Source organism: Lygodium microphyllum, chromosome 2 (genome assembly GCF_053477565.2).
Source record: "Lygodium microphyllum isolate KBCC chromosome 2, Lygodium_microphyllum_v1.1.10, whole genome shotgun sequence".
NCBI classification, from domain to species: domain Eukaryota; kingdom Viridiplantae; phylum Streptophyta; class Polypodiopsida; order Schizaeales; family Lygodiaceae; genus Lygodium; species Lygodium microphyllum.
In genome coordinates this window covers 35,439,084-35,457,123 of record NC_141136.1, presented here as the reverse complement: position 1 = coordinate 35,457,123, position 18,040 = coordinate 35,439,084, and positions in this window count along the sequence as shown.

The following is an 18,040-nucleotide window of genomic DNA, read 5'->3' as shown; positions in this document are numbered from 1 at the left end:
TTTGTTATGCAGCATATGATGAATGCAGCTACAGGAAATGGGACACATGATAATGTATGGTATATTGATTTAGGTGCATTTAATCATATGACCAGTCATGTTGAATGGTTTGAAGGGATGAAGGACTTATAAAACCAAGGTTATGTGCAGACGGGTGATGATTCATGCCACCCAATTTCACACATTGAAAATGTTCCCTTGTCCTTATATGATGGCTAGACAAAGAGTCTGACAAATGTATTACATGTGCTATCAATTACAAAGAATATAGTATTTGTTGGCCAAATGGTAGAGCAGGGATTGCAGGTCCAATTCAATGCAAAAGGTTGTTTTGTAGAAGACTTTAATGATAAGTACAGGTTGGCCGTAAAAGGAAGTAGAGTTGATTAAAGATTACTACCCATTGCCATTTATTGACCAACTAGTGGGTAGGGGAATATATTCGTTCATGGATTGCTTTGCAGGGTATAAGCAAATGGCGATTGCTAAGCAAGACAAGTTGAAAATGACATTTATTACTATCTTCGATACCTTTGCGTACCATGTGATGGCATTTGGTTTATGTAGTGCACCTGGTTCGTGGCAAAGAATAGTCGACAAGACATTTGGTGACATCTCCCAAGAGGAGTTGAAAATATTCATTGATGACCTGGGGGTAGCCACCATAAGGGATAGATAGTTGATTATTATGCGGAAGTGTTTTGAGCAATGCAGGCAATTTTGCATAGCTCTTAACCCACGAAAGTGCGTCTTTGGAGTCCCTTATGGGCTCTTGTTAGGCCATGTGGTTAGTTCAGTAGGAATTGCGACTGACCTTGAAAAGATCAAGGTTATAGTCGCCATGAGTCCGCCGCGTACTCCAAAGGAAGTACATAGCTTTCTGTCATCGGTAGGGTATTATTGGAGGTTTATCAATGCCTTGGAAGAAAGAGTGTTGCCACTGACGAACCTATTGTCATTTAATTGTCAGTTTGCATGGAGTGATTCTTGCAAAGTATCATTTGATGATGTAAAGCAAGAGCTTGCTAAAGCACCTGTTTTAAAAGCACCTAAAAGGGGCGAAATGTTCTATATATTTTCAGCAGCTACTATGTATAGTATCAGCTGTTGCTTATTCCAAATTTGGGAGGAAAAGTGGTACCATCCGATAGCTTTTTCTAGTCGAAAGTTGGGTATATCAGAAATTAACCACACTTATATGGAGAAGTTGTGCCTTGCGATGGTATTTGCAACCAAAGAGTTCAAGCACTACATTCTTTATGAGAAGGTGGTTTTTAATATGAAGGCGGAAGGGATTCATCTGTTGTTTGCTGAACAAGTTACAGCCGCCTGATCATTTAGCAAAGTGGCTAATCACTTTGTAGGAGTTTGATTACGTGATTAAGAGTAAGTCGCCGAAGCTACAGAGCATTGTAGAGTGTCTTGTGGATTTTAGAGAGCCGAAAGAGGTCTTGGTTGAAGGAAGTGACATGGAAACATTATTTAAGATTGATACAACATCTATTCCCTCCTGGTATGTTGTTATAACACACTATCTATCTACGAGAGAGAGTGGAGCTACTCTATAAAGAAAAATTAAACAATAGGTTTTATTTGCATTGATTGCAGGAACACTATATCGGTAGGGTATTGATGATATGTATCACCGATGTGTGATGCTTAAAGAGGTTCCCTTTATTTTGGAAGAGTGCCATGACTCCGCTTATGGAGGGCACTTTGCTGGACGGTTGACGGCACAGAAGGCTTTAAGAGTTGGATATTGGTGGCCATCCATCTTCCAGGATTCATTTGACTATGTTAAGAGATGTGATACATCTCAAAGACATGACAGTAGAGAGAATAAGAAGCGTCCATGTAAAAGTCCGCATGGGAATTAATGGATCGGGCTTTTTGAAAATTTTTATTTATTTATTTATTTCCCCCCTTATCCCTCCAGCCGACTGACGAGCTGGAGGGGGAGGGGAATAGAAGGAGTTCTGAAGCTCCTTGGTGGAGCTTGTGGAGGGAGGGAGGGCATGCGTGTCGACACGCAGGAGGAGAAGATTCTCCCTTCCTCCACTATTTAAACGAGGGGAGGGGAGGGGCCTCAGGATGGAGAATGCTGGGGGGGGGGCCGTGAGAAGATCCGAACGCTGCCATAGCTTCGAGCTGAAGGAAGGAAACGATTCGCCACTGCCATGCCGACCGTCCGTCCTCCATCACACCACCATCGACTGCTGCCGTCTAGTCCGCCGTTTGGCCGAATTACCTGTTTTTTTTTTCTCCCCCACGTGGCCTTCCATAAGCACCTTGGAAGGTTCCAAGGTGGGCTCCCTAAGCCCCTTATTCTTCCCCCCCCTCTCGGGATTCTAAATCCCCCCTAAGTCCCTTGTTCTCCCCCCCCCTCCCGGTGTTTTAAATCCCCCCCTAAGGCCTTATTTTCCCCCCCCTCCCGGGGTTTTAAACCCCCGTAAGGCCTTGTTTCCCTCCTCCCGGTATAATCCCCTCCTAAAACCTTGTTCTTTTCCCCTCCGGACTTTAATCCCCTAAAAGTCCTACCCCCGGGTTTAAATTTCCCTCTTAAGCCTTGCTCTTTCCCCTCCTCATAGCTCTTTAGATTTTTCAGGTCACAACCATAGGCCTACTTTGTCCTTAGGCTACCTTGCAGACTTCCATTCTCTTGCGTTAATCCCTTCACTCACTTTCAAATCTTTTTGTGCAAGTGCTCTCGTAGTTAAGCATTGTATTCTTAGTCTTATCAAACAAGCCAGTGTCCACACACTCCCATGTCCTAAAAATCGAAGTCATCATCACGGCTTCGTATGGTATCCCGTAAGGAAGAATTAGCCGTGAGATAAAAGTGAGGGAGAGAAGTAGAGGGAGTGAAAAGAGGGAGTGAAGGAGGAAGAGTGGGGAAAAGGAAAAAGAAAAGGAAGGAGAAGACGGTGGAATTCCAAGAAGAAAAAGGAAAAGGCTATCTCACATTCGAACTACGATGCCGCCGAAGAAAGTCCAAGGTGTAGCCGCGGGAGGGTCATCTCCCGGTATCCATGTGGATATCTCACCTCAAAGCCAGGTTTTTCTTCTTGTTGTTAATTCGGGTTTTTAGTCAATCATGCAAAGAAAAATTGTTAAGGAAATATATTTATTTGTTCAAGTTATTTTTAACAAAGTAGTTAGCTTATGAATGACAATTGGCTTTCTTCAAATTTGCATCAAGCATTATAGAATTAGGCAAAAACTATCCATTTACTATAGTAATATAGCCCTAAAATGAAGAAATTATATCTTGTGCCATTAGTCTTATTCCTTTCGCAACGAATCATGGCAAAATGGCTAAATTCATGAAAGATTTCTTTCGATGCTCAAATTACTAGAGAATTATCTTTGCTAGTTGCACATCTTAGCAAGGCAACTGTTGTAATTAGCATGAGTTCATCTTTAAAGAAAACGGAAGTTAAACGTTAGAAATTAATAAGTATAAAAATTAGATATACGAACTCATTTGGGAAAGAAAATGTAATAGGAAGTTGCTGGATGACACTCTATTAACACTTTTCCCCTACAAATTAAGGACGTGGAACTAATAAAGTGTGTATTCACCAATTCATTAGCTAGGCCTTTGTCCCAAGGAGTATCGTCGCTCTTTGTATCATCATGGCATTATGCTATATGCCAAATTAAATTGTATTGATTGAGAAAGTTAATCAAAGATAGTAAAACCGTGACAAGACGAGTAAGATTACCTCCCAAAAGCTGACCAAACCAATCTTTCCAAAAGCTAACCGGACCAATCTAAACATAGAAACATTCATACCCTAAACACTGGACTACTTACCTTACCGCAAGGACAATAAATTCATAAAGATAAGAAATTAGGGTTCGTCCCTAAGGTTCTTAAATGAAGGGACCCTAGGCCTGACATACGTCAGCTTAAGGAATCTAAACAGATTATTCCGTCGCCGGACTTGCGCAACATGTATGAAATCATTTTGTGATCAATTCACAAAGAGAAAAGGGAAAAACCCTTTTCAAAGACGGCAGATCCTTACGCAAGTTATCTTGCAAAAAGACGTAGTTTTTGGATATCCTTCAAAATAAGGAAAGTTGTAAAATAGAAACTAGCATATCTAGGGTACCTTAGGGTTAACCAAGCTAGGTATACTCTACATCCGAATACAAGGGATCTTGCCAAGTTACAAGACATCTTGAGAACGACTGTTGATACACTCAAAAAGGAAAGAACACTTCTTAGCAGTTGCCATACAACTGGGTTGGTTAATGGAAATGTTTTTGCTTGCTAAAGATTTTAGGCTTTGTTTGATTTATGAATTACAAATTAAATAAGTATCTATACTTCATGTTAAAAGCTTGAAGGGAGAGGCAGCTTCAGTTACCCCCGACTGCCTGCCTGACCCTAACCAAGGGGGTTGTTTGACCGCGCCGGGAACGTGGACCGAACCCGCCGCGAGAGGTCTCTCCGTTGAGTTCTACTTGGAGCAGGAGGACACTTGGGTGCCAGGGGGGGCTCTGGCCGTAAATCCCTCGCCTTCCGGGTCCTGCACAAGAGGCTAACGTGACTCGGGACTGGATCCCGAGGCCCGTATACTAGTTGATGGGCGAAAGCTTGGAATAGTGATCCCTGGAGATTACTTGTTAGCCTCCGGGCAGATTATGGATAAGCCTACGGGCGGAACTTCTTGTAATTCAAAGATAAAATGATGAGATGTTGAAAGAACTTGCTTGATATTGTTTTTATATGTCACGTGATAAGATTACGTGAAGGAACCAGTGCTTAAACAAGATTAATTAAAGAAGCTGATTGTCATATGTCAAATTAATGTGTTAGATAATTACATAACTAAAACAAACCGAGGAAAGTGCGGAGGATGGGCTATGGGCATGTCCTACGGTTGGGTGGTCCCGGTTAGCCAGGAACTTTTCTCAAAAATCTCGAGGAACAGCGGAATCATCATCATCATCAAAAAGAATAACGAGAACGATGACCTAGAATTACGTCTTACTCGATTTACGCTGTTTTAGGGGAACGGAATGGGACTATGCCTTATGGCAGAGAGGTTGAGCTTTTGCATCCCTCTCGTTTCCCATTCTCCTTGAACCAAGTGCAGCGTGAATCCGCTTCGGACCTGGCGTTTCTGCGTAAAGTAGTTCGCTAGGGTCTGACGCTAGTTGCTGTTAGCTAGTGACCCATTAGGAAAACCCTAATTCCGGTCGATCCTAAGTGGGAACGGCCAGGATACTTCTGCTACGTGGCAGACGCGGGAAGAATTAGATCGCAAAACCCGTAACATTCCATGGGAGTGTCGGGTGGAGCTTTCTAGACATCCTTTCCGATGGACTGCTAAGACGTGTCCTGAATGATACTAGGGGACACGTTACAGTCCACTTACACCTATTATGGCTACCCTACCATTTGAGAAGTGGGGCATCAACTTTGTTGGTCCTATTATCTCATCGTCTACTACTCAGAAGAGATACATTATAGTAGCCACTGATTACTTTACAAAGTGGTCAGAAGCACGGGCGACGAGGCAGGACAATGCAAAAGAGTCTGCCAATTTCCTACTTGAGCAGATCATCTGCCGTTCTGATTCGCCAAAGGAAATAGTATCGGGCCGTGGAATCCATTTTTTGAACAAGGTAATTAAAAGCTTGATTGAAGCATGGAAAATTAAGCCTAACAAGACGACCCCCTATAATCCTCAAGCAAATGGACAAGTTGAAAGCACCAATAAGCAGCTTATGGGTATCTTGTTCAAGATAGTCTCAGAAAAGAAACGGGATTGGGATACAAAATTATATGTGGCAGTATGGGCGTATAACACGACATTCAAACGAGCCACTAGCTACACCCCATTCAAATTAGTTTATGGAGAGGAGTGTGTCTTGCTCTTAGAAATTGAGTTGCTGACCATAAGATTCGCAATCAATCATTCTTTGGGTGATGAAGATGCCCTATTCAAGCGTTTTACGACTATAGCCCACCTGAATAAGCTTAAATTGTAGAGTTTACTACACCAGGAGGTAACTAAATGTTGGATGAAGCAGTTGCATGATCTAAAAGCGAAGAAATATACCTTTAAAAAAGGGCAATTAGTTCTGTATTACGATGCACGTAGGGAGCTATTTCCAGGGAAGTTGGAACCTAGATGGGATGGTCCTTACAAGATAGTTAGGATTGGTAAAAAAAAGTCCATGGATTTATTAGCTAATCTACAAGGAGTGGAATTTAAAAATAAGATTAATCTTAATAAGATTAAACCTTATTCTTTTTGAATATGCTAGCGCGCTAAATGCATTGCAGATCCATACTGGGGTTGATCTGAGACCTGTAAGAGAGCTTAAATTGCTTGATGGGGTACTTAATTCCTTATCTAAAGCACCCATATCTCGAGCAAAGAGATCATCAGGGGAAGCTTATCTGGTGGAGCAAAGGATACAAAGTGATTGAGCAAGAAGGCTTTACCTTTGTGTGGGAGATCAAAGTTTTTTGCCATCAATGTTTACAAATTTTGACAAGCATCCCTATTGAGTTTAACGAAGAAGGTGGGATGGAGCTGTCAGTTCATCCTCTAAATATATTGAATTTTAACTATCATAATTATGAATAGGGGAGTTCTTGATGGATGACCGTGTAAATCCCTTGTGGACATATACATTATACTTTGATGGAGAGTCCAGGGACCCTAATAAAAAAGGGAGTGTTGGAGTAGTTATCTAAGATCCTCGATGTAGAGTTGCAATGAAATTAGCTACTTATCTCTGTTGAGATATTGAGCTCCACTCGTGATATGCCAGGGTGACCGTTGTGCATTTATGTCACCGACTTGTCAGTTGTAGATGCGGTTGGTACACCGCCCATGAATAATAGCTAGACGACAGCTATCCTTATCTACTCTAGTTCGTGGGTCAGTTAGTATGCCACCTTAGTTAGTTGTCTTTGGTTTGAGACCCATATATAGGGTTCTTCTATTTCTTTGTATTAGAGTTCTTTTGGCTTACACAACTAAGAAGAGGAAAATTGTTTTCAGCCTCCACCCTTGTGTGTCTTCCCCCATTGTGCAAGCAAGAAAGCTACAAGTGAGACTCCTTCCTTCTCTCCCACAATCTTGACATGGTATCAGAGCCTTGTTCGTGGTAAGGAGCTCAAGAAAGCAAGCCAAGCTCGCGGTGTTCTGGTAAGAGGAGCAGTGTTGCTTTCATTTTCTGTTTTGGGAGCAGATCTCTGCAGGTAGCACAGCCGAAAATTGCAAGAGTGCATTGTCTCAGGTTGAGATGCCCTTCGCGGTGAAGCAAGAGGGTAGTATATGCTGCGGGCGAGGGCTTTAGCCCTCGGCGACCCTGTTTTTTGGATTTGAGGCCATTTCGGGGCCTGTTTTGGAGGCGGAAGTTTTCTGCACGCACTCAGGAAAAGGCCTAGTTTTATGCTGTGCGACCACTGTTCTACAGGTCGGTGAAAAGTTACCACAGAAATTGCATCGTATGCTTATGTGCAGAGACATTGGGAGTTACAAAATCATCCTTGGTTCCTGTTTATGCAAAATCGTCACTAGGAAGTGACTGTGTGGTCAAATACCACTTTCGCCAGTCTTGCAGATTTGCCCTTGTGAGGGTGAAACTGTGTTTTTTGCAGTGACAGAATTTTTTGCAGTATTCTGTAATGGCGTCTGATTCTCTTTCACAGATTGTAACTGAAAAGCTTGACAAGAACAACTTCCAAGCATGGAAGTTTAGAATGACGAATTTCCTTATGGGAAAAGGATATTGGGAATTTGTTACAGGAAATGAAGAAGAACCAGTTCTTCCTGATGTTCCCAATCAACAGCAAATGCAGGCATTCAAAGCATGGCATGAGAGAGCCAGGAAAGTTATCTACTGGCTGTCTATCAGCATTTCAGACTCTATGATTGTGCATATTCAGGATGCAAGTACGCCAAAGGAGGCATGGGATACTCTGTCAAAGATGTATAGCACAAATATGCAAGCCAGGAAAATGCAGCTCAAGCAAGAGTTGCACAATGTGCAAAGAGAAAATATGAGCATCAATGACTACCACATGAAGGTGAAGAAGATTGCAGATGCACTTGCTTCCATTGGGTCGCCAGTGGAAGATGATGATTTAGTTTCTGTGACCTTGAATGGTCTAGGAAAGGATTATGCACAGTTTCGGACATCCATTTCAGTTCGTGAAAAATTTCCTGATTTTGAGGAGTTGATTGCTCTTCTAATTTCTGAGGAGCAGAGAAATGGTGGTGCATCTTCTTCAGGAGGAACTTCAAAAGAAACTGTTTTCTACTCAAATGCTAGAAGAGGTAGAGGCAGAGGTAGAGGAGGCCGATTTGGAGGCCGTGGTAGAAATCAGAATATGCAACAAACTCAAGAAAACCAGTCCTATGAAGGAGGACGTGGTAACTCTAGAGGCAGGGGGAGCCAAAGAGGTCGTGGTGGATGGCAAAGAGGCCAAAATGCAAACAGTAATGTTGAATGCTACTACTGTGGTAAAATGGGTCATATGGCTAAAGACTGCTATAAAAAGCAGAATGACATCATGAATGGAAAACTGCAACAAGGAAATTATGCATCTTCTAGTAGACACGGTGATGACAGAAATGAGCATTTGTTTATGGTGCAGCACATGAACAATTCTGTGACAAGTGTAGAAAAAAGCAACGATGTGTGGTATGTTGACTCAGGTGCATCAAACCACATGACAAGTCGTGCAGAATGGATGGAGGATGCAAGGAAAATGGAAAAACCAGGATTTGTGGAGACTGGTGATGATACTGCACATCCTATTGTGCAGATTGGAAAAATTCCCTTGTCTATGCAGGATGGGAAAAAGAAATACCTGTCCGATGTATTTCATGTCCCAAATATCACCAAGAATCTGGTTTCTGTTGGTCAAATGGTTGAGCAGGGCTTGCAGGTCAGATTTAATCCTCATGGATGCTTTGTTGAGGATATGAAAAATAAAGGTCGCTTGATAGCAAAAGGAAAGAAGAAGGGCAGAATGTTTACATTGGATGCAGACATGTCTGAATTGAGTGCAACAATGTTTGCACATGGGACCGGTGTAGTTGCAGATATTGATATCTGGCATAAACGCATTGGTCATGTTAATGTACAGCGACTTAAATCAATGCAGGCCCAAAATATTGTTGCAGGATTGCCTAAATTCAAGGTTGCAGAAATGCATAAGGTATGTGAAGCCTACCAATTTGGAAAACAGGCAAGGAAACCATTTCCTAGACATGTTCAAGAGAGTGAGAAGCCATTGGAATTAATCCACTCTGATGTGTGGACTACTAAAGCTGCATCTCTTGGAGGCTGTCATTATTTTGTCACTTTTATTGATGACTATAGCAGAAAAGTTTGGGTGTATTTTATGAAGAAGAAAAGTGAAGTGTTTGGGCATTTCAAAACTCTTAAAGCTATGGTTGAAAAAGAAACAGGTCTGCAAATAAAATGCCTAAGGTCAGATGGAGGGGGAGAGTACCTCTCAAATGAGTTTGCAAGGTTCTTGCAGGAGCATGGCATAAAGCAGCAATATTCATGTAGTCATACCCCACAACAAAATGGAATTGCAGAAAGGAAAAACAGGCATATTGGAGAGGTATCTCGTGCCATGCTCAACGAAAAAGACTTGCCAGATTTTTACTCGGCTGAAGCAGTTGCTACAGCAGTCTACATAATGAACATGACTCCCACTGCAGCAATACATGGGATGACTCCAGAGGAGAGGTATACTAGTAGGAAACCAGATATTTCTCATTTGAAAATTTTTGGTTGCATTGCCTATGTACATGTGCCAGATGAGTTGAGATCCAAGTTGGATCCAAAAGCTGAGAAGTGCATCTTTATTGGTTACTCTCTACAGCAGAAAGGGTATAGATGCTATAACCCTTCTACTCGTAAGTTTATAGTGAGCAGAGATGTTGTTTTTGATGAGATGAGTAGCTGGTATAAACCAGTAAATGTGATTGATGATGTAGATGCACAAAATGGTAATGCTGCACAGAATTCACAGCAGCAGTCACAAAATATTAGTGGACCTGGAGCGTCCTCTAGCAGTGGTTCACATTCTTCGCCATGGAAGGCAGATTGAGATCAGGAGAATCTTCTCAAAGCAATGCAAATAGTGGTATGCAGGTATCAAGAAAAGGAAAAGAGAAGGTAGATCAGCCCATATTTGATGTGAATGCAGGTCACTCTTATGTGGATGGTGAATCTAGTGGCTCAGAACAGAGCATTGATGATGAGTTGGGTATTCCTTCTATTGTTACACCTGGAGTAAGGAAGACCAGGGATGTTTTGAGAGCACCTGGGAGTGAACCTACTTTGCGCAGGTCAACCAGAGTTAGGTATCCTGTGGATAGGCTGAAATATGATGGATTTACAGCCATTCACTATGCATATATGGTCAAAGTGATACAAGAACCAGAACCCACTTCTTTTGAGCAAGCCATGGGAAAAGAAAAATGGGAGAAAGCCATGGATGAAGAAATGGATGCCTTGAAAGCAAATGCTACATGGGAATTGGTACCTTTGCCTAAAGGTAAGAATGCAATTGGCTGTAAGTGGGTTTATAAGGTGAAACACAATGCAGATAGTTCTGTGAACAGATACAAGGCAAGATTAGTAGTCAAGGGGTATGCACAAACATATGGCATTGACTATGAAGAAACATTCAGTCCGGTTGCAAGGATGGAAACCGTAAGAGCAGTCATTGCTATGGCTGCATCAAAGGGATGGTCTTTACATCAAATGGATGTAAAGAATGCCTTCTTGCATGGTGATTTGCAAGAAGAGGTCTATATGGAGCAGCCACCAGGATATGTGCATGCTGTTCATCCTGAGTTTGTTTGCAGGTTGAAGAAAGCCTTGTATGGCTTGAAGCAAGTACCTAGAGCATGGTCTGACAAGATAGGGCAGTATCTTGTCACTATTGGCTTTAAGATTTCCAAGGCAGATTTCTCACTTTATGTGAGAAAAACAGAGAAATGTATTATGCTACTTGTCATTTATGTTGATTTGATTATGACAGGTGACAGTGATGAAGATATCCTTCATGTGAAAATGCTATTAAAGCAGAAGTTTGAGATGAAGGATTTGGGAGAGCTGCGTTATTTCTTGGGCATTGAGGTGATTAGATCACCAAGTGGGATACAGCTCTTGCAGAGGCAGTATGGATTGGACATGCTGTCCAAATATGGGATGACAGGCTGTAAGCCTATTTCAGTTCCTTTGGAGCAGAATGTGAAGCTGAGCACAGATGCAGGTGAGCTTCTGGAAGACCCTACTATGTATAGACGCATAGTAGGAAGTTTGATTTATATGACTATTACCAGGCCAGATTTGAGCTATGCTGTTGGATTGGTAAGTCAGTTTATGCAGGCTCCAAGGAAACCGCATTTGGATGCAGCTAGACACATACTCATGTATGTGAAGTCCACATTGCAGTATGGACTATTTTATGAGACTGGGGTTGAGATACAGCTGCATGGATACACTGATGCTGATTGGGCTGGTAGTATTTCTGATAGACGATCTACCAGTGGGGATATGTGTTCTCTTTTAGGAGTGATGCAGTCACTTGGAGCAGCAAGAAACAGCCTACAGTTGCCTTGTCGAGCACAGAGGCTGAGTACAGGGGTGCAGCAATGGCTGCGTGTGAGGTAGCTTGGTTGCATAAGCTACTTTATGATATGCATCAGTCTACAGATGGGCCAGTTGTCATTTATTGTGACAACATGAGTAGTATACACTTGGCAAATAACCCAGTCTATCATGCTAGAACAAAGCACATTGAGGTGCATTATCACTATGTGCGAGAGAGGGTTTTACTAGGTCTTATTGATCTAGTTTATGTCAGCACAGAGGATCAGGTAGCTGACATATTTACGAAGGCATTGGGCGCAGAGAAGCTGTGCAAGTTCAGAGACCTGCTTGGTGTGCAGGAATTGGGATTGAGCTCGAGGGGGAGTGTTGAGATATCGAGCTCCACTCGTGATATGCCAGGGTGACCGTTGTGCATTTATGTCACCGACTTGTTAGTTGTAGATGCGGTTGGTACACCGCCCATCAATAATAGCTAGACGACAGCTATCCTTATCTACTCTAGTTCGTGGGTCAGTTAGTATGCCACCTTAGTTAGTTGTCTTTGGTTTGAGACCCATATATAGGGTTCTTCTATTTCTTTGTATTAGAGTTCTTTTGGCTTACACAACTAAGAAGAGGAAAACTGTTTTCAGCCTCCACCCTTGTGTGTCTTCCCCCATTGTGCAAGCAAGAAAGCTACAAGTGAGACTCCTTCCTTCTCTCCCACAATCTTGACAATCTCGGGGTAGGATTCACTAACAACATGGTAGAGTATGAAGCCTTGATTATGGGACTGAATATTTCCAAGAAAGGTGGTATTCGGCAGTTGTTAGTAAAAGGGGATTCCCAGCTGATCTTAAATCAACTAAATGTCCCAGCTGATCTTAAATCAACTAAATGGGACCTACACAGTTGGGAATCCTATTCTTCACATGGAACTGCTATGAACCTACTTAATGAATTTGAGGAAGTCTCTCTTCAGCTGATTCCATGTTCTTGGAATCAGTTTGCGAACTCATTAGCAAAATTTTCTTATGAAGAGGATCTCTTCTTCAACTGTGATTCTAGTCCAGATGTCGCTATTGCTAATGAGACAGGACTTGGCCTCTTGTGGGGAATTTTATCAAACCATGCGTTATATGGTAGGAAATGTTTGGTATGGGTAATGCGAAGAGTGGCTAGACCCATCTACCACTATTATCTTGGACCCATCGGTTGATCAGACAACATGTGATGTGTACCCCTCTTACTATATAAGCAGGAGGTATGGGCCACAACTTGATGCATTTAGTTTAGGGTAGGAGTCCTATTTTTCCCTTGAAATGGAGTGTCTTTTCGTATATTTGCCTTCTTCCAAGGTGGAATCTATATGAGCTGGTTTGTTTGATCTCATTAGGCCAAGAGGGCCAGTCAATTTTGTAATGTCATGATTGATTTGTTTAGGTCAGGAGGGCCAGTTAGTTTGTAGTAAAATGTGCTATTTCTTTAGGCCAAGAGGGCCCTATGTCTGTTTCGTGCAAGTACGTTTAATGGTTTGCTGTTTTAGTAATTACATCATACAGGTTGATGAAGTCACTGGAGGGAGCCTTTGTTGCGGAGAAGCTTCTTGTGACCATTTCAGGTGGTTTTGTCTCCTTTCTAAGTCTTTTTCCCTTAAGCAAATAATGATACATGTGTATGTAAGGGTGCTTTCTTTTTGTTTGTTGGAGACTCGCAATCAAGGCATGAAGTCCCAGGTTTAGGTTCTGTATATTTGGGGGAGGTTTGAGTAGTCATTGCCTCCTGCAAAAGCATTGTCAAGCATTAAAATACATGTTTTAGAAGGCATATCCTAGTGACCCTGTTCTACTGACTTGCTCGCGGCCGTTCTTAAAGTTTCTGTTAGTTGTGGGGAAGTTAGAAAAGCGCGCCAGACAAAATGATGATACAAAGAAGAAAAACCCTAAATATCTGAAAGAAAATGTATAAATATACAAAGGTGTGTAAAAAGGGGTTCTAACCCCTATAAGAATAGAAAAAGGAAAGAAAGAAAAATCCTTAAGTAGTTGTACATCACCTTGCGAAGGCCTAGTAGGTTCCTGGGGACGAAACAAGACATGGGGCTAATGCCTTGTCTTGCTAGGGGTGGCATCTAGTTGAAAGAATAAGAATAAGAGAAGGTTGGAGCGAAAATAAAAGTGAGCATAAAAAAAGGATTACGTATCGCCTTGCGAGGGCTTGGTAGGTTCTTGGATACCGAGACAGGACCTGAGGCCGATGCCTTGTTCTCCTTGGGTCACTACGCTTAGCTCCCTCCTTTTTACATGCCCGAGTATGGAAAATAAAAACCTCAAAGGAGAATGTGCTAAAAAAGACAATACCTCTTGATTAGGCTATAGAAGTCCTTGCCTACTAGTAGGAGCTTCTAGTTGAGTTGTCCTTCGTTAGGCTGGTAGTTCAGACCACCACTTAGGATAACCTCTTTGATAGTTCTTTTTAGCTTGGATGTGTTGGAGCAGTTGGTTAATGACTAGCTTTAGACTCTTTGTCAGATTATGCTAGGCCTACTCCTCGTGGATTTCATGCCTTGGTTTTGAGAGGGGGTAGGGTGAAAGCTATGATGTGTTTTATTGTGTATCTATTTTGTATCAGATTGATGCTCTTTGTGGTTGTGTTTATGTGCAGATTTGCTCGTGGGATTCGATGGGCTGAGTCGCCCTATCTCGTGGTCGCCAATGATGGCTGGTTTTGGACTCTGAGAAGTACTTAAAAATAGCCAAAAAATCCAAATTACAAGAGAAAAATAGACATCGTCGAAGGCAGCCTGCAATCAGTATGATTTTAAGTGGCAAGCAGTCGACGGGCTCTAAAAGTGCTTTAAAGACCCACCAAGCGATGGTTGGGAAATTTTCATAATTTCTTGAGCTGTTGGATTAAATTCTAAGAGAAACCCGGTAGTGGGGGACTTCGAGACGAGTATGCAGTAATTTTTGCGAGTCAAGTTGGAGGTCGGACAATCGAATAGGAGTGACGAGAGGCCAAGGACAAAACAAAATCAAGTGGAAAAGGACTTTAGGGATAAGGGGGTGTGTGACTTTTGAGAGCCACCCCCCAATTTTTCACGTGAGGGGGAGGGGGGACATTTTTTTGGCATAAAGGAGGAGATGGCGACGTCCTGGTCTTCGCCGTTTTTTTGGGGAAGAGGGGCTATGGGGCCTAAAGAACAACCCTCCCAACTGATCACATCCCTGATCTACATCTTCTCCACACTCTCCATTTCCATCTCTCACGCGAGCAATGGCTGCCTGGATGAAGAGAACCATATCTAGTCTTTCTCTCTCCTCCAAATGGTGGTTTATGTGGGAGAAATCAAGAAGAGGAAGGGTTGAAGGATACTTGTCCGTCATGAACTGGATTGCTCCATGATTAAGAGGAGGCCGAGAGGAGATATTCAGCATTGAAGATTTACTGCTGGTCGATCCGTTGGCAACCCAAAAAAATAATAAAAAAACACACAACACACAGGTAAGCAATATGCATCATTTTTACAAAGGAAATTTACTTCTTTTTATGTTTGAGAGCCTAAATGAAATTTATATGGAACAAAAATTTGTTTGGATCTTGTTTGCATTATGTTTGAGGGCCGTGCATATAAAAAATGCAGACCTGTAATGATAAATGGTCGCAATAATTAAATTATAACTTGAAAATCGCCTTTTTAGAGTAATAATGAATATTTTGTTGGTTTCGGGTGGGAAAAAGAGATGCGCATGGGATAAAATTCTGATAAAAATCATTTTAAGCTATCATAATCAGTCACTAATCATAAATCAGAAAATAATCTATTTTATGCACAAATAAATAGAGAAAAATAGCTAAAAATAGGAGAAAAATAGAAATATGCTTCATAAAAATAAGAAAAAATATAATGAGTGTTCATGAATGTATGGTAATGGCGGAGCATGAGGTTAGTTTACCCTATATTTTTGTCAAAATTTGTGATTTATTGCTTTTCATACATCAAAACATGATAAAATAAAACTCTATACCTATGCAACGGAAGCACTACCTAAATGTAGGGGGTGGGGGGTTTGAATGATGCGATTTGGGTGCTGATTATTGTTGATTTTTCTTATGCATATCATGATATAGGGTTTGTTGTATTTCAATTAAGAGGATAGTAGCATGGGCGTTGTCTCGGTGCTATCCTTACATTGCCGCAACGAGTTAGTGAATGAGCATTGGAAAGCCTGGTTGCACACGACACGTTTCTGATTGCAAATTATGTTTAAGCACATTAGGATCATCCACTTTTGCATGTGCATATGAACCATGGTATCGGAATATGAAGAACTAGATACATAACACTTGTTTTTCGTTATGATGACCTATGCTTGAGTGGGTGAGGACAACTAAGCTGTAGGCTAGTCAACCGGTTTCCTAGGGAATTATTTGGTAAGGACACATGGTATCTCCTGGAATACGTTCAAAATGAAAGAGTGGATCTTGTATCGTGTGTATTTTATGTTGGAGTGATGCATCTTGGGGCCAATCCTGAAGGTGTAGGAGAGTCAAAGTGGAGCCGCGGCAATCAGCCGAGAGGTGCTTCCCTATGTTTGTAGTACGAGGTACTATGCCTATATGTTATGGGACCTCCCTATGAGGAGAAGAGATGGGAAACGTTGGACTATGATTTAATACAAATGCAGAATCGACATTAGCATTTACTGTAGAGTGAGTCTCAAATGCTCCTGGCCCATGAGACCGTGTGGTGGGGTTGTCTGTTGTGTGCATGAGGTTCAGCTAGTGCCATAGCCAGTTCCGGTCCATTTTAGGTTCCATCTGATTGGTATATGCCTATTGAGATGCAATAGAGCTTGAAAAACTACTTGGATTTCCCTCTTGGATACATACGGGATCTTGTAAGACTTATAGATTGTTAGAAATATATGGTGTAGCCTAGGGAGAAGGTTGGTGGAGTGTCTTTGTGATCACTATGATTTGACCAATAATCTCCAAGTACAATGCTTTAGATGTGAAGAAGGCTATGTTAAATTGGTGGGTCAAAAAATTATCTTGAAGACACATGTGCACATGGGTTACCAAGTCAAGAGTAAACTACTCGTTTTCATGACAATACACATTTACTCTTGAAAAGTCTTGAAAGGAGGATGTTTGTCAAAAGAATAAAGTCAATGTCACTTCTATATGTTTTGGTTTTTTGAGCATGATAGTTGTACTTGAATACATTATAGGATAGACAGTGTTGGCCTTCCTACAAACTTGACTTCATAATTTAGTTGCAGGAGAGACTTCTTAATCGAGCAAGAAGATGAAGTCTTGGGGACATTAGGGCCAAAAACGTTTCAAAAATGGCACTTGTAAGAAAATGATTAAGTTACTAATTAGTTGAGGTTTTAAAATAATGAACCCTCCAAATTTGGCCATTCAGATGTGATTAATGAGAGAATTTATTATTCATTTAAGAGGTTAGCCATTAAATGCCTAAGGACATTAACTCATGTCAGAGGTCACTTTTCGGCCATTATTCTTTCTTTTTGAATATTTTACTATCATGTTTCCCACCAAAATCGCGCTTCTTTTTTCGTCTGCATTCATTTGAATCATCGTTCTCTCCTCTTCACTTTGTTTCTTAGTTCTTAAAGCAGATTTTACTCTGTCGTAAAATTTCTCACCAAAATCACGTCCGGTTCTTACCAGCAGCGTGCATTGGTCTCCCTTCGTCTCCCTTCGTCTCCTTTCACAAAATCTTGAGAAGGTGATCAACAATCAAAAGAGTCTCTACACAGAGGATCAATACCACTTACTTACCGATTATGGGACATCCAAGCCGCATCTTTACTTCAACCCCTAAGATATCCATTTTGTAAGATTTTGTTTCAACTAAATCCAAGCTTTTTCTTCAATCTCTTCAATTTGATTCATAAGAAAATGGGTAAAAGAGTCCCATGGTGTTGATGCAAATTGGTAGGTATAGATATACTAAGGATAATCCTTAAGCTAATAGAATAGAAAGTGAAAATATTCACTTTGATCTTGACACTTGAAAATAGAATATCTTCATTATACAGTGTTGTAATATCAACTTTTTAGCAAGGACTAATTGATAAGACAAGGATAATATATTATAATTAGAAGAAAGGAAGTACTTTGATTTCTGGGAGATAAAAATATTTACCTAGTAATAGATTAAAAATGTTTATTATTCAATTTTGTCTCTTAAAATATAAAAAATATTAAACAAGTAATAGATATAAGTATTAGTGATATTGTGTATCATATCAACTTTAGGACTAAGATGATTTTATGTGTGCAGGATGCTTCGAAGAATATGAAGGATACAACTTCTTACTTGATATTAGCTCTTGGGAGTATTTTTCTCATCATACCCTCAACTATGATTAGCACTATGGGGTTTCAAGTTTCAATATCTTCAATTGTG